We start from the raw sequence: 25,592 nt of genomic DNA, 5'->3' as shown, positions 1-25,592 counted from the left end.
AAGCTTTTGGGAGAACTGGCTACACAGGATTTGGAGAAGGCTGAGGTTCTGAATGACTTCTTTGCCTCGGTCTTCACTGGCAAAGGCTCTGACTGCACCACCCAGGTCTTAGAAGGTAGACGCAGGGACTGTGAGAATGAAGACCTTGGGCCCACTGTAGGAGAGGATCTGGTTCGAGACCATCTTCAAAATCTGAACAAGCACAAGTCCGTGGGACCTGATGAAATCCATCCACGGGTCCTGAAGGAGCTGGCGAATGAAGTTGCTAAGCCACTGGCCATCGTATTTGAAAAATCATGGCAGTCAGGTGAAGTTCCCGACGACTGGAAAAAGGGAAAAATAACCCCCATTTTCAAGAAGGGGAAAATGGAAGACCCGGGGAATTACAGACCAGTCAGTCTCACCTCCGTGCTTGGTAAAATCTTGGAGCACATTCTCCTGGACAGCATGCTAAGGCACATGAAAAACAACAAGGTGCTTGGTGACAGCCAGCATGTCTTCACTAAGGGGAAATCCTGCCTACCAGTTTGGTGGCCTTCTAGGATGGGGCTACGGAACTGATGGATAAGGGTAAAGCAGTTGATGTCATCTACCTGGACTTGTGCAAAGCATTTGACACTGTCCCACACGACATCCTTCTCTCTAAATTGGAGAGATATCAATTTGATGAATGGACCACTCGGTGGATAAAGAATTGGCTGGATGGCCGCACACAAAGAGTTGTGGTCAATGGCTCAATGTCCGGCTGGAGACTGGTAACGAGTGGTGTCCCTCAGGGATAGGTGTTGGGACCGGTCTTGTTTAACATCTTCATCGCTGACATGGACAGTGGGATTGAGTGCGCCCTTAGCAAGTTTGCCGATGACACCAAGCTGTGTGGTCCGGTTGATATGCTGGAGGGAAGGGATGCCATCCAGAGGGACCTTGACACGCTTGTGAGGTGAGCTGATGCCAACCTTATGAAGTTCACCCATGACAAGTGCAAGGTCCTACACCTGGGTCAGAGCAATCCCAGGCACAGCTACAGACTGGGCAAAGAAAAGATTCAGAGCAGCCCTGCCGAGAAGGACTTGGGGGTGCTGGTCAATGAGAAAATGAACATGAGCCGGCAGTGTGCGCTCGCAGCCCAGAAAGCCAACCATATTCTGGGCTGCATCAAGCGGAGCGTGACCAGCAGGTCGAAGGAGGTGATCCTGCCCCTCTACTCTGCTCTTGTGAGACCTCACCTGGAGTATTGTGTGCAGTTCTGGTGTCCTCAACATAAAAAGGACATGGAACTGCTGGAACAAGTCCAGAGGAAGGCCACGAGGATGATCAGGGGACTGGAGCACCTCCCGTATGAAGACAGGCTGAGAAAGTTGGGGCTGTTGAGCCTGGAGAAGAGAAGGCTGCGTGGAGACCTCATAGCAGCCTTCCTGTACCTGAAAGGGGCCTATAGGGATGCTGGGGAAGGACTCTTTATCAGGGACTGTAGTGACAGGACAAGGGGTAACAGGTTCAAACTTAAACAGGGTAAGTTTAGATTGGATATAAGGAGGAAATTCTTTCCTGTTAGGGTGGTGAGGCACTGGAATGGGTTGCCCAGGGAGGTTGTGAGTGCTCCATCCCTGGCGGTGTTCAAGGCCAGGTTGGATGAAGCCTTGTGTGGGATGGTTTAGTGTGAGGTGTCCCTGCCCATGGCAGGTGGGTTGGAACTAGATGATCTTGAGGTCCTTTCCAACCTTAACTATTCTATGATTCTAAATATGACTATGAGTCAATTATCTTACTTCATAAACAGTGGGGAACCCAGGGCCTGTTGAACTCTCCTACATGGCAGCAGGCTGCACACCAGGATATCACCTTGAGTAGGGATGCCTCTCAAGGTTACTCCTTGAGGTTGAGAGATTCCTTGCTGTAACCAATTCACAATAAGTGATTAATAATGCTAAATTTTGAAATCGTAGCTAAGTGATATAAAGGATTGATTGTGCCCTTACAACCCTTTAGATATAAAACCATTAACCAAGACTGAGACTGTCTAGATCCAGCCATACCTAGACTCCTCTATGAGAAGTTTAGAAACCAAAGGGGTCCTTCCTGAACTCAACAGGAGGATCTCCCTGACAATTCTGCCTGACCCTGTCCTCTATGTAGTAAATACTCCAGTGTACCTTGCCATTGAATCTTGTTAAACTACTGCTGCATTTATCATCAAACTTTCTTAAATCACTATTTATATCAATAAACATATTGCTACTTCTCTCATATGAGTGAAGTGCATCACTCCATATGCAACATCATCTAATCTGACTGATGATCTCTGTCGCGGTTTAAACCCAGCCAGTAACTCAGCACCAGGTAGTCACTTGCTCACCCCACTGGCGGGATGGGGAGGAGAGCTGGAAGAATGTAAAATCCAATGGTTGAGATAAGAACAGTTTAATAATTAAAATAAAGTACAATATAGTGATAATAGAAACAATAACAGCAATATCAATAATGAAAATAATAGGAAACAACACGAGGAGAAATGAAAGCTCAGAAAACACAAGTGATGCACAATACAGCTGCTTACCACCACTGACCCCGATGCTCAGCCTGACCCAAGCAGCAATTGGTCCCTTTCGGGTAACCTCTATCAGTTTCTATACCAGTTGTCACATGCGTTTACCTCCTCACATTAAGAATTACAATATGAAGAGAAACTTGACATTTATAGAAATAAGTATTTACAGAGTTATAATAGAAGCTTGTGGCAAGTACCAGAGAGTTTAACAAGACACCTAAACAGTCATGTTTCAATACTGGATCTAATCTTTAATTTTTAAGAGCAAGGAAGACATCCAAGATCTCTGTGAGAGTGCACATCACTAACAGCATTTCTTGCATGTTGTTTTCAAGGCCTTTACCTGGCCACTTTCAAAGCTCTGATAGATGCTCTATTGAACAAATGATCAGGAAGCATTCTAAAAAATCAAGTTTGTGCATCATAAGTATTCATTAGTCCAAATAAAATTTTCTAGACAAATCTTAAAAATAACTGCATCTTTATATCAGACTGCTTTATTTACCAGGATTTCAAGTTCATTCATCATCATAAACTCCTTCAGAAGGGTCAAAAAAGAAACACCAAGGAGCACAAACATTCCATTCTCTTTAGCCAACACAACTGGGTATTAAAGCAGCAAAAGGAGGTGCTTCATTTTAGGAGGGATTATTACTGCAGAAATTAAAGAAGTGAAGTCTGTGACAAAAAAAGATGTGCTGCATCACACACCGTGGAGTTTAGTACTCCTGCAAACTCACCAAACTTCTGTAATCTTCAGAGTCCTCACATTTCAAATGACCACAAACTGCTGGCCTCAGCAGTGCAGCAACAAGTAATTCATTACAAAAGATTAGAACATGTATACACAAGGTCAGTAGACTAGTTCAGCTCCTCTATTATTATTTTTCTAGGCAATGCTATCTTTAAGAATATACTTTCTTGTCTGTTGGCCAACGCAGTGATAGGATAAATATAAATATGTGAGAAATTTCAGTGCTCTGCCACCTAACAACTCCCAGCGTTGCTGAGATTTTTTTCCTGAGTATGCCTAAATTTATAATTTTTAAATTTATTTCTGTAAAAATACATTAACTGTGGTTTTACTGGAAGAAAGTAAGGCTAACTTGCTTGAAGGTCAGGAAAAAGATTCTTTCAGTTTAATTTTATATGCCCTAGTAATGGTTTCTTAGCAAGGTGCAGTGCTGATGGTAACTGACAATTCCCACAGACATGAATTTTCACTTCTGTAGCTCTTTGTGAAATGCCTTCTAATGTAAAGACTAATTGGAGCAGAAATAGCTCTGACTATACCATTTTAGCTCCTGTCAAAACTATTTTGGCAGAGGTTGAAAGAATCCCCCCCTCAAATGCATAAGATTTAAAATAAACACAGTCTTATGGGGTGTATAGAATTATAGAATCAACCATGTTGGAAAAGACCTTTAAGATCATCAAGTCCAACTTTTACCCCAGCATTGCCAAGGCCACCACTAACCCATGTCACTAAGGACCTCATCTATGCGGTTTGTGAACACTGCCCAATTCACTGGGCAGTGGCGGAGCCACCATCCCTGGAATATAATGCATATTAATATTCTGAAATATACAGTGTATATTATTAACAATGTTTCAGAACATGCTATATCTTTAAGGCAATACATAAAAAGGATTTCAAGAAGAAAAAAGATGAGGACTTCTCTAAAAGGGTAAAGAAGAAAAAAAACACAGCATGAGAAGTAGGAGAGGAAGTGTTTCCCGAATGCTGGTACATTCTGATTCTTTGAATATGTCTTGAACAACAATGACAGGTAGTACTGGCACATTGCCACTGAGGGGATTATGTGGCTGAGTGACAGAGTCTGGTGCTGAGTCAGGAAAGAAAAGCAGACAATCAATGCTGACAAAACCACCTTAAAATAAAAAAAGAAAATCTGGAATGTGGAGCTTGTCATCGAGAAAGAAAAAGAAGCTTAATCCAACAAAGAAAATAGTAGCTTTAAGCTGACAGAAAAGTGGTGGGGTGCTGGCACAGATTGCCCAGAGAAGCTGTGGCTGCCCCATCCCTGGCAGTGCTAAAGGCCAGGTGGGATGGGGCATGGAGAAACGTGGTATAGTGGAAGTTGTCCCTGCCTGTGGCAGGGGGTTGGAACTGGATGAGCTTTAAGGTCCCTTTCAATACAAACCATTCTATGATTCTATGAAACTGTCATGCATTTTGATTAGGAAAAAATACCTTGCTTCTGCTCTGTAGTTTTACTAGCAACTCTTACATAACATTTAAGGATTTGGGAAAAAATAGTATTTACCTAAGGTAATTATAGGAAAATAAGTAGAAACTTTTCCTATACATATTTGTTGCCTTGAATTGTATAGTTTGGACCTGTGCTGCAGAATGAAAAATATGGGTTCAGATAGTACAGATTAAGTGTTTAATGTGCACTGGGGAGATCACAGACTGGTTTGAGTTGGAAAAGACCTTTAAGCTCATCCAGTTCCAAACCCCCGCCATAGGCAGGGACACTTTCCATTCAACCAAGTTGCTCAAGCTCAGTCCAACCTGGCCTTGAATACTGGAGTTTCTGAAGAGGGAGAAAAAGTAGTTTAAGAAGGTAGTGGAAAAACCCAGCATACTGTATATCCTGTGTTTGTGGAATTCAGTAACACAGTCACTTGTCAGCAAACAGGTAAATGTGCTAAAAACTGACACAGTTGTGGTACTGAACTGCTTTCTCAGTCATTGATATAAGCTGCTCAGCAGCTTCACTCTACATCCTACCTGTCTTCTAGGTAACTAAAACAGTGCAGTTCTGTTAAATATCCATATATACAGCTCTATTTTCTTTATCAGCCATTTTCTACAGACACTGTTTAAAGGTGAAATACTATGGCATGTCACAGTGACATGCCACAATGGTTAAAATACAAGTTTGAGAGTTTAAAAATATTTATTCTCAACTCTACTCTGTATTCACTGTGCACAGTAATTCTCTGTCCTCCACATTTAAAAAGAACACAAAAATGATTAATTTGTTTAAAGCACCAAAGTGAATTATTAACTTCAATGGGGTTTTAATAAAAAACATTCTGAAGTCATATAAGACACATGAAATTAAATAGGGAAAAAAGAAAAATTAATAAGGAATTGTAGCAATTCTCAGAAACTTTGTTATGACACTTTCAAAACTCTTTTTGCCAACAAAACTAAACAGAATTAACTCGATTTTATTTGAATGTCACATAATATTACAAAACGAAACTGCTGTGTCAAAGGAATCTGAATAAAGAGAAAGGTTTGGTCTAGGGAAGGGGAAAAAAGCAACAACAACAAAAAAAAACACAGGGAAAAGAACTTCCTTTAGAAGTTCCTTGATTCATATTACCTCAGTTTGACTGTAAAGCTCTTTGTAGCACATGAATTACATGTGAGACACGAATGAAATTAACTACTTCTAATGAGGTCTTTAAAATGATGCTTCTGATTCCTGAACTCAAAATACTTTTTGCTAAGACTAATATCAGATGTGCTGGAAGTATCAAAGCAAGTGGCTGGAAGTGATCATCTGTAAAGACTGGTCCATCAAGCTCAGTCCCTGAAACTACAGCAGCTGAAATAATTTAATCTAAAAGGATGCACCACTTGCAGATAAACAAAGTGAAGTGCAGAGTCCTGTACCTTGGTCGGGGCAATCCCAGTCACAGCTAAACTCTGGGTTAAGAAGCGATTCGTAGCAGCCCTGTGGAGAAAGACTTGGGGGTTGGTCAATGAGAAACAGAACATAATCCAGCTTCAGCGTGCACTTGCAGCCCAGAAAGCCAACCGTATACTGGGCTGCATTAAAAGAAGCGTGACCAGCGGGTTGAAGGAGGTGATCCTGCCCCTCTACTATGCTCTTGTGAGATCCCAGTTGCAGCACTGTGTGCAGTTCTGGTGTCCTCAACATAAGAAGGATATGGAACTGTTGGAACAAGTCCACAGTAGGCCAAAAGACGATCAGGGGCTGGAGCACCTCTCATATGAAGACAGGCTGAGAAAATTGGGGCTGTTCAGCCTGGAGAAGAGAGGCTACATGGAGACATCAGGGCAGCTTCCAGTATTTGAAGGGGGCCTACAACGATGCAGGAGAGGGACTCTTCATCAGGGAATGTAGCAACAGGACAAGGGGGAATAGGTTTAAACTGGAAGAGGGGAAGTTCAGGTTAGATATAAGGAAGACATTCTTTACTGTGAGGGTGGTAAGGCACTGGCCTCACCAAAGAAGTTGTAAATGCTCCCTCCCTGGCAGTGTTCAAGGTCAAGCTGCACAGAACCTTGGGCGACATGGTCTGGTACGAGGTGTCCCTGCCCATGGCAGGGGGGTTAGAACTAGATGATCTTAAGATCCTTTCCAACCCTAACTATTCAATGATTCTATTAGTTTTGTTACCTAAACCACAGGGCATTCTACATTATGTTGTAGCAAACTTGAATCACATAGTATAAACAGGCCAAAACATCAATAAGCATGACAAGAACATAGCAGAAAAAAATCATGAAAATTAAGTACTGTCTGTACTATAACAATGACTGACATGGGGGAAAAATGTGTACCTTCCATTAATTTAAGTGAACTTAAAATCGATAAATCATATTGAGTAAATTGAATTAGAAGGTCTTAAAGATTGGGCACACCAGAATCAAATGTAGCTGTCAAACATGTTAGTCTGAAAGGCAAATATTTAAGTCCTGGGCCATTTATCATTCATCTCAATTAAATACTTTTTTTTTCTTTTAGAGTTCATGCAAAAATATCCATCAATTTCCCAGTATTCCTCATATAGATGAGCAGTTGGTGATTAAAACCAAAGAGGAAATTGAGTTATGTCTTGCAGCCACCATGTATTTCTTTTAAGCTAATTTAGATTTTATGTTGCCATGTTTTTAAATAGGAAACAAAAGGTGAGTTATAAATACAAAGAAAAAACCAATGCTCAGAGTGTCATAGTCACTTAAAGACCAGACAGAGAAGGACAATAAGCTGACTGATTACTATTCACCAAACTGATGGAAGCTGAGACTTGTGATCACTCATTTTTCCAATGTGATACAATATATTAATCTATCCAATTAAACTAAAGCATAAATGTATTCTGAATCCTTTCAGCATCACATCCTTACTGAGTTTTGCTAGTTTTACTTATAAGAACTGGCAATATGGTAAAGAAAGTTCATTATTCAAAGATCTTAACAAATATAGTAAGAAAGAGGTAAAAATGCAGCAAAAATTTAGTATTAGTCACATCTACTGTAAACAGACAAGATGTTTTGTGGGATTGTTATTTAACCTTTGTTTTACCTTGATTTTCTTTGTTATATTACAAGTTGTTCAAAGACAACACATCAAAAACCACAACTGAACTAGATCCTGACACCTAGTACAAGAAATTGATGTGAAATACAAGACACACCAAAGGCTATCTAACTCAAGTGTTATGTTAGGATTTTAAGGTAACAGAATGACCCTAATAGATAATCTGAAAGTAAAAAATTTGGTTTAGGATGTTTTCTGCCTACTTAAGAGTAAATACCACTCCCCCCCCAAAAAAAAAAAAAAAAATAAGGAGCTATGATAGCACTGTAGCAAACGGTCAATACATAATTTTTTATATAGGTATACATAAAATAAGCATTAAAAAGCATTACTAAAATATTTCCTATATAATAATTCTGTGTTTTTAATTCATTAGAGCTTTGATATCTATATTGCATTCAATAGCAGCATTAAGCCATATATGTTCCTCAAACACCACTGTCCACTTTGATGTCAACAAACACAATCATGTGAAATAGAACTGCAACTACATTTGCAACGAAGGTGAAAATGCCTCCAGCTTTACACTGTAAGATCACAATTACTCAGAAAATTCTGAGAATGAAATTAAAGCAAATTTATTATTCATTAAGGATTGTTTAAGAGAAAATAGGGTGAAAGAGAGGGAGGAAGGTGGTAGGAAAGAGTGGTCTCCACTGTACCATTACAACTAGAATCCAGATTTACTGGGTGACCGTCTGACTCCCTTCATCCTAAACTAAAAATATTACATCAGAGGGGAAAGGGTTGTCTGTGCAGAGCTAGCACATGCTTTCCCTCCTCTCAGCAAGCAGAGCCTGGTTCTGCACCCACAGAGTTGCTGGTTAGCCAACAGCCACTGCAGCCTGAAGTTCCACTGAGCACTGCATCCCCTCACTGTCTCAATGTACCACACAGGGTGTTACCTGTGTGGCAACATTATCCTGCAGAATCCCACTGAAACACGGAATACCTGTGATCCTACAGCAGCTGCTGTGTTGAGCTGCTTGTAGAAAGTGAATAAAGAAAACATCAGGTGGAGGCATCTGACCAAGCTTGCCATGAATCATGGAATCGTATAATGGTTTGAGTTGGAAAGAACCTTAAGACCATTCAGTTCCAAACCCCTGCCACAGGCAGGGACACCTCACAATAGACCACGTTGCTCCAGGCCCCGTCCAACCCAGCCTTGAACTATTCCAGGAAAGGGGCAACCACAGCTTCTCTGAGCCACCTGTACCACTGCCTCACCACCCTCACAGGGAAGAACTTCTTCATATACAACTGAAATCTACCCTGTTTAAGTTTAAACCCATCACCCCTTGTCCTATCACTACAGTCCCTGATGAAGAGTTCCTCCCCAGCATCCTTGTAGGCCCCCTTCAGGTGCTGGAAGGTGACCCTGAGGTCTCCACATAGCTTCTGTTTTCCAGGCCCAGTTTTCTCAGCCTGTCTTCATGAGGTTTGCACTGGCTACCTCTCGAGCATGTCAAGGTCAATGAAAGTATGAATGTCATCAATTCCAATAACCAGTCCAAAACCTTAACTGAAAGACTGGTTCTTCTTTCTGAATAAAAGTGCAAACAACTGGATATGTTTGCAAGATTCATCATACAACTCTTCTGAATTTGCCTTCTCAGAACAGAATTTACCATGCATTAAGCCAACACATACAGCAGGAGATTTTCTGGTGGACTTAAGCAGCAATTTTCTACATAGCTAACAGTGGTGATGCTGTACAAGGCAGAGCCAAACAATGTAGTTTCTGGTGAGAAACAAGTCTATCCAGCTATTACCTGCAGACAACTTCCAGCAATCAGTTTGAAACTCCCCTTTTCTCTTTCCTTTTTATCAACATGTTATCACAACATAAATTCTCCCCTTTTATCCTGAGCTGTATGGTTCACTATTTTAATGTGGCATGTCTGGAATTATTGCTGACATACAGCCTTCAAGAATGTCATGCTATGACCCCAGCATTTGCTCAGAGAAGCTCATATGGGCAGGAAGCTCACAGTTTTCCAGAGTTACTCGTGAGTACAAGGGTGAACACCCAATCATTACCCATCTTCAGATAAGTTCAGTGTCTACCCATGAAGATAAGATTTAAGAAGATGGAATATTCACATTCTACTTTATATCTAAAAAAGCAGAAGGAGTATATTTCTTGGATACCAGAGTAATCATAGTGCTTATAGGAAACTTCAGCTGGCAACTGTGAGAACCTGAGTCACCTGTAAGCTGTGTAAGACAGATATGGCAGATTCGTAAACCATTTTATGAAGATCTAGCTTTCAAATGAATACAGCACATGGAGATGTTTTGGATTGAAGACCAAATAACTGTGGACAGACATATGGCCCAGTGTGGAATTAAAGGGCTCTATTCTTATTGATACAACATTCACTGAAATTTAACATCCAAATACTTGAAGTTTTAAACTTGCTAGAGAGTTTTACACTAGCATTGGACAGTTCCAACTCAAGTGTGCATTAATCTAAGTAGAAGAATATTACACGTCTTTTGACCTTTTAAGTCAGAGATGATTACCAACAAAACCTTTTATTTTTCCTCTTTTAATATATTAGCAAGACAGTATAACAAGAGCAAAGTAAAGTTTGATGTAATTTGTGCATTTAGCTCCAAGTCTATGACTTCATTAGTGGTGATGTCTAGTGGTAGTATCTAAAGCCAAAAGAACACAAACAGATGTATAGATGCTGGCTAGTGTCCTGGGTTCAGCAGTAGCAGTCATTTTTTTCCTTCTTAGTAGCTGGTGCAGCACTGTGATTTTGACTTTCAGCCTGGGAACAATGCTGATAATACCAATATTTTTAGTTGTTGCTAAGTAATGTTTACTCTGAGTAAACTTTCTGAGTCTCATGCTCTGCCAGGGAGGAGGGGAAGCCGGGAGGAAGCAGAGACAGGACACCTGACTCAAACTAGCCAAAGAGGTATTCCATAACACGGCACGTCATGCCCAGTATATAAACTGGGGGCAGTTACCCGCAAGGGTTAGATCACTGCTTGTGTCAGGCTCGATATCAGTTGGTGGGTGGTGAGTGGTTGCATTCTCTTCCCTTGTTATTTCCCTTATCATTATTATTATTGGTGGTAGCAGTAGTGGTTTGTGTTATACCTTAGTTACTGGACTGTTCTTATCTCAGCCCGTGGGAGTTACATTCTTCCAATTCTTCTCCCGATCTCTCCGGGAGTGGGGGGAGTATGGAGAGGTGAGTGAGTGAGCAGCTGCGTGGTTCTGGGTGGGTTGCCAGCTGGGCTTAAACCATGACAGCTAAATATCTGTAAGGGTAGTAAGGACTTTTACACTTAGGACACTAGATTAACAAAAGCAGCAAAAGAAAACAAAAAACAAATAAGAAAACACCAATAAAAATGCAGAATTCATTTATGCCTCAAAGATCTATAGTTCTCTTTCAATTGCTACTTGAAATAACATTAGAAATGTAACCAGTGACCACAGACAGCTCTGTACAGGCACATAAAAGTCAAGGGGGTGTGGGAGTAGTCTCATGATCAACTTACATTTACAGAATGATTAATACTTGAAATGTCCCTCTGATCAAGAAAGAATGATAAGTTCAAGGTATCAAAAAGTTGGCTTATTTAAAAGCAATGACGGTAATGATGATGATGTTGATGATGATAGTAGTATTAGTCATTTTGATAGCTGACATTCTTCAGTAGGAAATTAAGTTAGTTTGGTTTTAGTCCTGACACTGTACGAGCATTGGATTTTGTTCAGTTTTGCAAAATATCTCTCCCTCCCCATCCTATGCCTTCAGGAATAGAGCAAGGACGAAAAATACAGTGGAAGGCAATGCACAATAAGGATTTTCATGGTGTTTCTTCTGTATAAAACGTTGCTAATTAAATTAAATTAAGTAAAAGCTGCAATGGAAACTAAAAAGTGTTTTGTGATATCCTTGCATGAACATGAGGATTTTTTGTGAGTGGAGGGCTCAGTTTCATAAGCAAATTTGCTTTTCAGTTCAGTGTAGAATATAGAATAATAGAATCATCTGGGTTGGAAAAGACCTTTAAGATCATCAAGTCCAAACATTACTCCAGGACTGCCAAGCCCACTACTAAACCATGGCACTAAGGGCCTTTTCTACACAGTTTGTGAACACTTCCAGAGAGAACATGTTCTTTTCTTTCCCAATTAAAAAAAAAAAAAAAGAGACAAGAATAAACTGAAGCAAGTCCAGTGAAGGGCCACTAAGGTGGTCAGGATTGGGGTCACTTGCCCTGTGAGGAGAAACTGGGGATCTGGTCTTACTCAGCCTGGAGAATAAATGACTTGGGGAACTGGGGGTAAAAGGGGTAGTTCCTACAAGAGAATGGTGCAAGGAAGGAAGTCAAGAGATAACAGACATAAGTTGAAACAAGAGGTTCTGACTTCTTCACCATGAGAAAAATCAAACATCATAAAATCAGGCTGCCCACAGAAACTGCAGTTTTGGTGTCTTTGGAAGTTTTTAAAATTCATCTGGGTAAAGCCATGAGCTTTAGTCCAGCCCCATAGCTGTCCTGGCTTTGAGCAAGAGCCTTGATCTCCAGAGGTTCCTTCCAACCTCAACTCCCCTTTATATATATGGAATTATTTTTATATTACATACATTACATTAACATGTGTGTAAGTTACACAAGATCTATCCCCTCCATAGCCGGAATGAGGAATTCATTTGGAAGATAGAGTCTTCACTTTTTGGAGAGATACTCATTATTCATAGATTATTTTTCTTCTCTCCTTAAAGAGTGAGTTCTACTCTAAAAGGTTATTCTGTAAAAATGACAAATATATTGGGATTGAGTTGCAAAGTTTTGGTAGCAGAGTAGCTACAGGGGTGGCTGCTGTGAGAAGGTGCTAGAAGTTTCCCATGTCAGATAGAGCCAATGCCAGCTGGATCCTAGAAAGACCAAGGCCAAGGCCACCTGAACTGTTAGTTTTCTCTAAATGCAAATCCCACAACTTCAACTTACAGCTACAAGTCAACATGATTTCTTTTCTTCAATGAATCATTTTTACAATAACAGCATATACAAGATCCTTCTTAGGAGTTTCTACAAATTCCTTCAAGCCTATCTTATTTCTGAGATGTTGGAAACTTCCCGCTTTGTGTTAGTCCTACTTCACTTGATTTAAGTAATTTTTGAAAACACTTCCTTTTTTGTATTTCCTTTTCTTTGTAGTTAGTAATAATTCGAATATCACATGCATTACACAGCAGTTTCCTCTTAATGAGTTCTGCTACATTATCTCCTGAACACTTCTTAAACACTGGTTTATATGAAAATGTAAGCTGTTGGCAAAAGCCTGCAGTCTGGCTGCTGCAGGACTCTTTCATCTGTATTGCATATTAGCAACTAAGAACATGTTTGCTTGGAAATAATGCAGCAGAGGTATAGAAATCTCACCAGTTTCAGGATAAGGTTATTTTTCCATAAAATCCATGAACTTGAAGCCTAAGCACAGCTTTGCTTCACATTAATATTCCCAATTACTTTCACAGACTTACTAAATATCATATGACATTAAAGGAACATATTTCGAGGTCCAAGTCTCTTTTCATGTTGGAAACTATGCCTGTTGTGCTTTACAACTGCAAACTCCTAGTGATAGTTAATTAAATTTTCAGTGATAAAATGGGCCTATATGTGAAGGAGCTGTGAGAATTCACATGCAGAAACAAGTGACCAAGTGTTACAACAGTCACAGAATTACAGAATTACAGAATCACAGCATTGTTAGGGTTGGAAGGTACCTCTTGAGATCATCCAGTCCAACTCCCTGCCAAGGAAGGGCCACCCAGAACAGGTTATACAGAAACATGTCCAGGCGGGCTTGGGATGTCTCCAGAGAGGGAGACATTCCTCTGTGACCTCCTTGTGCAGCCTGTTCCAATGCTCTGCCACCCTCAATGGAAAGAAGTTCTTCCTCAAGTTGAGGTGAAACTTGTAGTTTAGTTTAGGGCCACTGCTCCTCTTTCTGTCCCTGGGCACCACCGAAAATAGTCTGGCACCATCCTCCTAGCATCCACTTTTAAGAGACTGATCTGCACTGATAAGATCCCCTCTAAGTCTGTTCTTACTCCATAGATCATCTCAGTTGTTTCTTTTTCAAGACCCAAAAATTGTGACAGCTTGTTTGAATTAGATGCTGTGTGATAAAAACTCCAGGTTTGAATTAAGAATCAATTTTTTAAATGTGCTTAAAATTCATTATGATAACTGATTTTGTTAAATACCATTCTGAAAAAATCCAGAATATATTTAGATACAAATTGGCATCAGCACACATTACAACTATAAAGCAAGCAACTTCAAAAAACCTTCCTAGGAGGAAAATCTTTATTGCCCACACTTCATGCTCGCTTGCTTAAGTTACTCATTAAAGTGCCTAAGCAAAGTTAACTCTTCTATTCTACCTACTGATATTACTTGGGTCCTATTGCAGTTTCTGTTGCACTGGGGTAATCACCCTGGATGACAGCTTTGTTATTGCTAGGGTCAACATGTCATGATGACAAACTATTTTTACCTCTACCATGTAGGATTCACAAAATATGACACAATCATGCCTTGTAGTAGCTATATGTGCCATGCTTCCAAGTGTGATCAAGGCAAACCAAACACCTCCCTGGATATTGGCTTTTTCATCTCCTCACAGCAGTAATGGTTGAACAGTGCAGTAAGATTTTGCCAGCGTCTCCTTATGTAAGTTTATGTTTTATTTGTTAAAGGTGACTGGAGTTTCAAAATCTGACAAAACAGACCAGTTTTCGTGGCTGCAATTCAGATCTCATTCAGGTAGCAACTGTGTCAATAATCCACCTAAATTCAGAAATGTTGTATTTTCCTTTGGAGGCTGCATTACAGTAAACAGAGGAAGCAGGTCTGTGCTCTCCCACTGAGGTTTATCTACTTCACATCATTATAACACATCAGTAAACCTGTCTGAGCACCTGCCTGTTGTTATGGGCTACAAATCCCACAGTATTACCAACCACTCCCACTTAATTTTAGAAAACATCTGCTCCCAATTAAATGCTCTATATTTCAAAATGTTGCTTCTTCAGCTGAAGATGTATGGAAACAGCAACGCTAACATATCAGGCTCTGGAAAGGATCAGAGACAGTTCTCACTCAGTTAGGTTACTGATATCCCCAAAATACATTAATTACTGTAACTGGGAGACTGGAATCAGGGGTCTTACTCTCACCCATGCAAACTTTGATTCATTTCATATTTGAATTGTAAGGCCATGTTTGCAGTTTTTTGCTAAACAACTGGGCAATCTCTTCCTTATGAGTATGCTTGAAAATCATCATGAGATGACCTCTTAATTATCACTTTGATAAATTCAGCAGACTGAATTTCTGAAGTCTTTCACTGGAAATGGTTCCCTGATTACACATTGTTACAGAACCATAGAATCACAGAATCACAGACTGGTTTGGGTTGGAAAGGACCTTCACGCTCATCTAGTTCCAATCCTCTACCACGGGCAGGGTCACCTTCCACTAGACCAGGTTGCTCCAAGCCCTGTGCAACATGATCTTGAACACTGCTAAAGACGAAGCATTCACAACTCCTTTAGGCAACCTGTTTCAGTGCCTCACCACACTTGAAGAATCTCTTCCTTATATCCAGTGTAAACCTCCCCTCTATCAGTTTTAAATCATTACCCCTTGTCTTGTTCTACAGACAGAAACACCTTCCACTACACCAGGTTGCTCCAAGCCCTGTTCAATCTGGCCTTGAACACTGCTAAAGATGGAGCATTCACAAATCCCTCAGTCAACCTGTTCCAGTGCCTCACCACACTTGTAGTGAAGAATTTCTGCCTTATATCCAATTTAAATCTCCCCTGTATCAGTTTTAAACCATTACCTCTTGTCCTGTTCTTGAAACTTTTCTCTGAATTAATCTCAAAGTATTTTATATTCTCCTAAAAGTATACTTAATCTGGACATTAACACATATAACAATTACACTTGTACACAGGTTGTGTACAGAAAAGTAGTATCACCTTCAGGATCTTACCCGATATGTGCCTTCTAACCCAACAGTATTTTGGGGATAGAAGCCATGTCCAGCAGAATAAAAAGCCCATGAAAAAACAGCACAAGATCACGTAAGGAAAAACATGAAGCAAAATACCTTGCAAAAATCAAGAATTTAGACAGCAAAATGTTTTATATTTCCTTCTTCACATAACACTGGAACACACAATACTCACTTGAGCATTCACTCTTTCAAGAGTTTGTGATTCTCTCTACCAAGTATCATCTAATTCTACCTACACTATCAGTCAACAAAAGTACATAATGTACATTATTTTCTTCTCTATTAATTTCTCTTTAAATTTGAGAGACTAAAATTTCAAGTCAGATATTTGCTATTAAAATATATTTGTGAACAAGCACAGGGCTGTTGCATGTCTGCTTTTCATATATTAAATGTGAGGAGTGGAAGAAATGCAGAGAGAGTTTCTCAAACACTGCTGTTAAGTGTCTTGTATTTAATTCTAGTTTTTCCTTAGCAATTACTTCATGGAATCATACCTAGGTTTTATCTCAACCCTATATGTTTGAAGGTAGAAGTGTTGCTTTTCTTTAATTACTTTTGCTATTTGGAATTTATATTCCACTTACTGAAGTTCCAATGAATACCATTCCCTAGAACGCTTCTCCCTCATGACTTCCCACCAAACATTTTCTTAAACTTTATATGGAATATCAGGCATATGACCTGTTACTTACCTCTACCTTCACAGAATGCCTGTTGATGGCTTGATTACAGCTGGACACTTTTGTTTCCCCCTTTGAAGCCTTTCTCTGATGGGGTCCCTTATGTAAAGCTCTATATAATTAACAAAATTCCCTGCAATACAAGTATCTCCTGAATTTTAATTCTGACCTAACCTGATTTGCCACATTAACTGAATTAAAGTGGTTTCCTGGAAGGACACTGTTTATTGATGAGATGACCTAACCAAATGTTAGCTTGGCAGGTATCCATAGTCAGTAAGGAGACATATAGAAATCTGGGGTGAAAAAACAATCAGATGGAAATTTGTTTTCCAGTTCTTTTGAAATTAGGCTACTTCAACTCTTAAAGCTCTATTTTCAAACATTCTTGATACAACCCACCCAAAGATCTGGAACATATTCTGTCCATTAGAAGCCTGTATTTGAGCATTTCACTTAAAGCTACTGAATCCTTCTGGTGAATATAAAAAAAAAAAACCATCATGTAGATACTTGATATTGCCAGGGACTTCTTTAAGAAGAATAAAGAATGCCTATAAAGCACCAGTACACCATTACTGCTGTGACACAGGGATGACACAATCAGCTTTTGGAGTTTCAGTCCTTTCAGAAAAAGGTATAGGGGTTAGGTGAAAACAGGCATATCCTGAAGATAATGTATGTTTGTGAAGAGGAAGGTCCAGAATGGGTTCGGCTAACCCTAAACATTTAGGAAGAAGTTGAATATTCACAGCAAGGAACAAAGGAAGGATAATAACTCTGCATGACAAGCACCTAAGCTTACTGCATACTAACCCAAGTATCATAAAGGTGTTCAGATCTCTGGTAAGATCTAGGTGCCTTGTAGAGATTACAAACCAAATCAGGTGAACAGAAAGTGGGCCTGGTGATAATTAGGAAAGTTTATTAAATACCTGGCTATAGGGAAGCAATGCCATGCAAAACAGACTGTTCAACAGCATATACACTGTCATAGGATAATTCTCTGTGCTTCACATCTTATTTTATGACAATATTTCGACATAGCACAGAGGTGGAAGCAAAGGAAGGCAAACACAGTTTCCACACCTGGGAACAAAAGAAAGCTGAGAAGTTTCAGATTTTGAACTGAACTTAAGGTCTCAAGAAAATACTAAAAAAAAAAAAAAAAAAAAAAATTAAAGCAATTAAATAAGCAAAAGCTAATGATTTAATTCCATTACAAGAGAAAAGGTTTTATGGAGTTAAGGCTTTTGACAGTCTCATCTGATACACTCATGAACAGAGGAAGAAACACAGTCTTGATGGAAATAGATTAGCACAGAGGCAAAGCTGCTTAGAGAACAATTCTCAGAAAATTATTATCAATATCGCTTCATCAAAAGGAAACAATACAGCTACTGAAGTTCCCTATTGATTCAGTCCTAGTCAGTGTTTTCATTAGTGACAAGGATGCTGGCAGATAAAACGTGACAGCCAGCTGGAAGGACATGCCTAGAAATGAAAGTTATCTTGACAAGGTGAAGCTATGCTTTGAAAAACCAAACTGAACCAAACTAAATTACCTTTAAACATGGACAATATTCTGAATCTGGGATCAGTAACCTATTACACAAATACAGCGTGCAAAAGTAGTTTCACAGAAAAGGATTTGGAGGTTTTTATGGCTTAGGGTCTAAACATCATTTTATGCTGCTGTAAATGGGATGTATCTGCTAATACACAGTTCATAAAAGGTAAGAAACTATCCTGTATGTATTTATCAAGAATATTTATAAATAATAAATACTCACACAGAATATTGTGTCAAATTTCAGGCATTTCAATAAAGATGAGGCTCAGTTGTGGATCGTCTGGAGGAAACAAGAAAAATTACAAAGATAATATGACTTGTGAAAAAGGAAGGAGGAGAGAAAATCAGGAAAGAGTGAGAAAATTTTATGATAAGTTTCTGCGTACCTTAACAGCTGCTGCAAAGGCAGTAGTATGAATTGATTTTCCATGCCTAGGGATTACATAGAATCATAGAATGGTTTGGGTTGGAAAGGACCTTAAGATCTTCTACTTCCAACCCCCTGCCATGGGCAGGGACACCTCACACTAGACCATTTCTCCCAAGGATCTGACTAACAGTAACAGATTTAAACTGCATCAAACGAAAGAACCAAGTCAGTCCTAAGGAAAAAGAAAATCTAACCATGTGGAAAACAGCACAGTAAAATATAATAAAAATATAATCTGTGACACACCTATCCCCCACAATTAGTCCCTTCATTCTACAGATGTGGACTGACAGACACTTAATGAAGTCTGACAAGGGCAAATGCGAAGCCCTGCCACTGGGATGAAGTAGAAGTCTATGTGTACTTTTTTTATAAGGCACAGAGTATGAGACAGATGCTGATGTACTCAAGTAAGTCTATTATGATTTAGAGAAAGGGGCACATGATGTATAAGGAGAGGCTGAAAACTAGGGTTGTTCAGTCTTCAGAAGACAAAGCTCATACTCAGACCAGAACTGTCTAACGGGAAGCTGTCAAGAATAGAGAGAGCACCAGACCTTCAAAAAAGGTCAATTAGACCAACTTACTCAAGACCATGTGCATCTGGTCCTTAGTATCTGGAATATTCCAAAGGATAGAAACAATATCATAGAATCATAGACTCATAGACTCAACCAGGTTGGAAAAGACCTTTAAGATCATCAAGTCCAACCATTACCCCAGGACTGCCAAGCCCACCACTAAACCATGGCAGTAAGGGCCTCATCTACACAGTTTGTGAACACTTCCATGGACAATGACTCCACCACTGCCCTGGGCAGCATTTTCCAATGCCTGAACACCCTCTGATGAAGGAATTGTTTCTATTTTCCAGTCTAAACCTCCCCTGGCACAGCTTAAGGTTGTTTCCTCTTGTCCTATCACTTGTTCCTTGGGAAAAGAGACCAACCACCTCCTGGCTCCAGCCTCCTTTCAGGTAGTTGTGGAGAGCAGTAAGGTCCTCCTTGAGCCTTTTCTTCTCCAGACTAAACCCCCCCTGTTCCCTCAGGCATTCCTCATCATACTTGTGTTCCGGGCCCTCTACCAGCTATGTTGCCCTTCTCTGGACCTGCTCCAGCACCTCAATGTCTCTGTTACAGAGAGGGACCCAGAAATGAGCACAGGATTTGAGGTAACAAGTTTAGCTTCCCCTTTTGCAGGTTGAAGTCTCACATGGCGAGTCAAGTTTGCACAGTATATATTCCTACTAAATCCACAGGAATATGAAGACACCATATAAAAGTGTCACTGCAACATGAACCTATAAACCAGGAAAATGCTTGCAACTGCCTTGCCTCATTTTTATTTTCTTGTTTTTTCCATCACCACTCACAATAATAGTGCAGCAAATTTGCTATGTTTTCTCAGCACAGCTGGAAAAGTCATCCGACTTTTGGCTTGCACCACCCTTTTCCAGGTACTCTGCATGAACAAATAAATTGACCTTAACTATTATGAATACTCAGACTGCTTTCCATGAGAGATGGCACCTTCAGACCCTGTGCATTCAGCAGCAGGAAGACAGGAAAATATTTCTATTATTGAACTCCTTGGCACTGTCATGCTTGGAGGTATTTATTTTAATAAACACAAGGTCATTATGCCGGCATGAAGACACCACAGGTTCTCCCTGAGTGTTATTCTCTGATTACACATTATCAATCTTGCTTTTGTATCTCTGGCTAAATTTTGTCAGTCTTAACTGGGCAGCTCCTGTTAAAATTAGAGAAAACCTCAAGGGAAGCCAGTCTCATAAAGACAGGACTGTAATTCTAGGAAGTTATCAGACATTTTCACACACAGTAACAGCTCCACCACCTCCATGCTGTTTGCACTTACAAACCCCCTCGCATCATAGTAAGCGATGAGACTAGCATCTATGTGTGTTAAGGGCAAAGCTGCTGCTGTCTTATTCACCTTTTTTATTGTGTATGCAAAATAAAACGTAGCAATGGAGGTCTTAGTCATTAAGGAGCATTTTTAAGAGCCAGAAATGTGATATTATTATTGTGATTGAATCTAGAATGAACAATTACATACTCTGTTACACACCTCTATTTCATTAGACTAATTATACCATCAAATCAGCCAAGGCCACTCAGTTTTACGGATGTTTTAGTCCACTGCTGCTGCCACAAAGCACCAACTTGTCATAGTGCAGAACAACAAAAACAATATGATGAAAAATCACATATGGCTCTAAAAAAATCTTGTGAAAAAGGTCATTGTATCTCCAGTGAGGATGGTCTCATTGTTACTTCTTTTCTATGCCAATGAATGGAGAACTAAATGTTCTTAGAAATATCTTAGAGAGATGCTGCATCCTTTGTCAGTGATGAAACCACCAAATAGAAAAAGGAAGAAAACAAAAAGATCATTGAGTGTGAGGGCAAAATAAAAGAAAACAAAAAAAAACAAAGAAACAAAACAAAACAAAAAAACAACAAAATTCTCAAGCTTTCAATTCCATTAACACATAATTTATTAGAGATTGAGCTTTTTTCTGAATCTAAATATAAAGACCACAAGCTATCATTCCATATGTCAGAAAATAGAAAGGAAACCTTGCAGGAATTCTGTTGACCTAACAGACACAGGCAGTGACTGCATTTATCTGTGTATTGGACACCAGCACAGTAGTGCTTTTTGGTAAATAACAATGTACAAGAAGAATATGGGAGAGGCAGGGAGGATCTTTTATATCATTCTAACCCAAGGAAAGTGTGGAGAAGAAATTATTTCAAGCCGAAAAAAAACCTATAATGCAACATATGTCTCCCGTCCTGTTTACTTTCACTTACTAGCACAGAGATTTAAAAGAACTGATAGAAAAGGATTAATTCTTTTCCTTGTAATTCTTTTTTTTTTCATTTTTTATAGACAATTATTAATCAGAGTATTTTTTCTGAAGCCAGGATGAAGCTTCTAATGTTCATAGCAAACACATAGACCTTAGAAACTTGCCCTATGACTTACCGTTGTGTTTGGGAAACCATGTATCCACTGTCTTGTCTTGTTTCTCAGGCTTAGAGAATAGTAAAAACCTTCTCAATATTCCTGGTAATATATAAGAATGGAAACACATCTGTGCTTCCTTCAAAAATGGCCAAAAATTTGGCTGCTGTCAAAAGTAATCAATCTTCCTGCTAACTCTGCCATCTAGAACAAAACCTGTAGTTCAAGAAACATTTTTAACTACCATTCACTTTGAGACTGTTAACCACTATGGTAATGCATTATATTTTCTGTGTTAGCAATGACGTGCACAATATCTGGTTCCTTAAACATTCTTTGTCTCTTTATTTTTCTCAAGGTAAATAACTTATTCTGTACTTTGGGTGAAGACAGGCAATCAAGCTCTTAATTTCAAATCCCATAATTTTCCTATATACACTATTCAAAAACTGGGACCTCTATACCCAGAAGATTTGGTGACAATGGGCAATTCAGTCACAGAAAGAATTCTCGGAGCTCCATGCTGAAATGATTCTTATACAAACAGGTTTCAGTGCATTCCTTTCAATACTGAGCATGACCATATAGCTATCCTTGCTGGAATAATTTGCAGTGCCCAAGACATCACACAGAGCAAGTGGAAGCCTGTGTCATGTTTGCTGTCAGCTCTTACCTGGCATGCCTGGTACACTGATTCAGGTCCCTTTCTATGCTTGAAGCACTCTAGGTGTACTCTCAGTAACCCCAACCACTCAGGTCACTTCAGTTTGCCTTCTGAAAAGCTTCTTTATCTGTGCTTTGAGTTTTCCTCTTTCTGTTTCTGATAATATGCATTATTAATCATCTGTTCTGACTCACTCTTATACCACATGTAAAGCACAATTGTTTTACCTTTCTGTGCCAATTTTGCAAGCACTCCATCTCTCCACTACATATTATTATGCACATCCAGATGCATCCAGTCCTTTCTTGTCCTTGCAGTTCCCACAGGTGACTCAATTGTTTCCTAAAACTAATGCTAGAAGACATAATTAAATAATAATAACAATAATAATAAGAATTATAACAAAGACGAGGAAGTGTTGATGTTGAAGCTAAGGTTTTAGATGCAAACCTCTCTCTTCCTTGCTTTGCTATAGGCTTTATTATAGATCATCACTACACAGATGTTGACCCTGTCTGGAAACAGATATCTGTCTTGCTGACATGCTGTTTGGCATCTGAAATTTCTACAGATGTATTTGTCCTTCAGCAAGGAAATGTCCTACTTTGAGTTCAGATTACTCTTGGTGGGGAGGGAAAGAGAAAAGGAGTATGCACTATTAACTCTTCGTCAACTGGTGTGCTACAAAAAGAAAAATCAGAAACTTTTAAAAATAATTAGGATTATAAATCGGAATGAAATATTAAACTGTTCAATGCCTGTTCTTATAAACTGTTCAGGAAAACACTGTAGATGATTTTTTTTAATGCATTAATAATCTATCAAAATTACTCGCTATTTACAAAATAGAGAAAAAGAGTTTGCTTAATGTTTAGACCACGAGCTTCAAATCTGTGGGTCAAATCTGACAGTGGCACTGTTGAAGTGCAGAACAAGGAGTGAAATACCTTCTTTTTTCTATGCTCTTATTGTATAGTATAACTCAGGCTTAACTAATGTCCATGCTTAGTCACTAATACCATGCCTGTGCTTTGAGCAGATTTGCCTTAGGGATTAATTTAACCAGATTTGGAAAAGACTTTAGTATCATCAAGCATGAGGCGTTGCATAAAGGGAGAGAGGGAGGGGTGTACCTGTTGTTTAATTCAACATAGAGATTTAATAAAGAAATCCTATGAGTAATCACATATGCCTGAATACTGCTGTGCATTTTCATTTAATAGCTCCAAAAGAAGTAATTCTTAAGTAGCTACCTCGGTGTTTTGGAAAGCACAACATGCAGTTATTTTGTGATTGCATATTCTTTTTTTCAGATTAACCTTGTCACTTCAAGAGGCCTTAAAACATAATGAAAAGATCAGAGATCCTGTGATTAAACAGAAGAGTGGCTTGTGCTTTCAAAATCTGGCATTCAGCTTCATCATTTAATAGTTGTTCAGAAAATTTTAGCTTAAGAGACATTTAGTAGGAAGTATTTAATCAATCAGCAAAATGAACTGCTTCTTTTTTTTTTTATATAAAAAGTATGTTATCACATTCGGGCATCAAGAACCACCTTTTCTGGGTTTGCTTTATAAGCACACTGTAAATGGTAAAGCAATAAACCAAAAAATCAACCTGGAGATATCCTGCCAGATGAAATACCAACCCATTCATAAATCCAAGAAAGCAACGCTGGAGCAAACTGCCTGTTCTTCCCTTTCCTAGCTCTCCCAGAGCAATTACTCGCACACAAAATACACACTGCAAGAGGTAGCTCAAAATTAGGACTTCACTGAAAAATCTAGACGGCACTTACACGTGTGAGAGACTGATCTGAAATCAGACTCCATTGTCCATTGGCTCAAAGATTGGTAGAAGCTGAGATAAGACTCTTCTGTCCATTACCTCGAGGACTGGTGTGAGGAACTGCTGTCCATTATGCCAAGAACTGCTGCAGACACTTGTGTGTGTGCAGACATGTGCAGTTGAAGAGCTGGCTGCAAGACCAGGTAAGCTGGTCCACCAGGAATGTGTAATATATGACATGAAGAGTAGAGGTATTCCCCCAACTCTTTACAAAAGGTGAAAAGGACACCACCAAGAAGCACATTGCCAGGGAGGCCATTGCCATGAGGATGACTCCAGGACACCTATGTGAGGGCACTCTCCACCGATGACTACTATGGACCCTGAGGGACACCCTCCATGAGACATGGCCATGAGGGCAACTCTACGAGACACACTCCACGGGCTGCCTTCAAGGGGACTCCAAAAGGCCACCTCCATGACACCCACTGCTGATGGACTGTTGGGGGACACTCTGTTCCGATACTACGAGACTATGAACCCTGAAGAAAGCCCGCCACGAATGATGACAACAACGGATCCTTGGGACACCGCTGGATCCACGGTGGTGACTATCTCTCTCTCTGCACCCTGAATTCTTGCTTCATTTTCTACCTTTTTTTTTCCAGTCTTTCCTATTGCTATCCCCTTTATTACAATAATTTCCCTTTTTCACAATAACTGTCTGTCCTGGGTTTAGCAGTAGCAGTCAGTACTTCTCCCTCTTAGCAGCTGGTGCGACCTTGTTTGTGTCTAAATTTCACTCTTGGGATCACAAACTGAAATAGGGCCTGGCACTGGGGTTTTTCTCCAGTCAGACCCTGACTACATGCCCTCATAAACTTAAAGGTGATTTATCTTGTCATTCTAATGCATGCACTTTATCTAAGCTACATCTATTAATATGCAATCATAGTAAAGTCTGCACTAAAGTAGAACAAATATGCTCATTTTGAAAGACACTGTCTAGGACATGAAAACAATCTAGCCAAAGAATATGGCATGGAGCTGGAATTCACTTCCCTTGTTCCCAGATGCACAACTTCTACAGTCAGATCTACCCCAGGTATCTCTACTGTAATCAAAACCCAAATGGGCACCCCAAAATTGGTGGTTTCAACCGAGTGTGGTATTTTTTAATTAATTATAAGCAGTGCTGAAACATAAGGTTTTGGAAAACAAGCATAACCATTCTATGATTTTATTAAATACCATGAGAGTGGTGAGGCACTGACAGCTTGCCCAAAGAAGTGGTAAGTTCTCTCTCCCTGCCAGTGTTCAAAGCCAGGTTGGGCAGAGCTTTAGGTGACATGGTCTAGTCTGAAATGTCCCTGCCCATGGCACTGGGTTGGAACTGGATGATCTTAAGGTCCTTTCCAACAAAACCAGTCTGTGATTCTATGATTAAATAAATTACTCCAACAATTTTGATCTGCAAGACACTAATGCATTAATGCATAATCTAAGTC

At 39.6% G+C, this 25,592-nt stretch overlaps 2 long non-coding RNA genes across 2 annotated transcripts in view; one reads left to right on the top strand and one right to left on the bottom strand.

Moving 5' to 3' along the window:
- LOC136017677 (uncharacterized) overlaps positions 1 to 25,592 on the bottom strand; it is a 256,952-nt gene that overhangs the window by 43,286 nt on the left and 188,074 nt on the right. Inside the window, exon 3 of the long non-coding RNA XR_010614038.1 lies at positions 18,429 to 18,488. This is a non-coding gene — a long non-coding RNA (uncharacterized LOC136017677). The remainder of the gene's footprint in view (positions 1 to 18,428; positions 18,489 to 25,592) is intronic.
- LOC136017676 (uncharacterized) overlaps positions 1 to 25,592 on the top strand; it is an 829,506-nt gene that overhangs the window by 684,263 nt on the left and 119,651 nt on the right. The window lies entirely within an intron of this gene.

This window comes from Lathamus discolor, chromosome 6 (assembly GCF_037157495.1).
Source record: "Lathamus discolor isolate bLatDis1 chromosome 6, bLatDis1.hap1, whole genome shotgun sequence".
NCBI classification, from domain to species: Eukaryota; Metazoa; Chordata; class Aves; order Psittaciformes; family Psittacidae; genus Lathamus; species Lathamus discolor.
The sequence above is the reverse complement of the archived record's forward strand: the minus strand, read 5'-3'. Positions and strand labels throughout refer to the sequence as shown.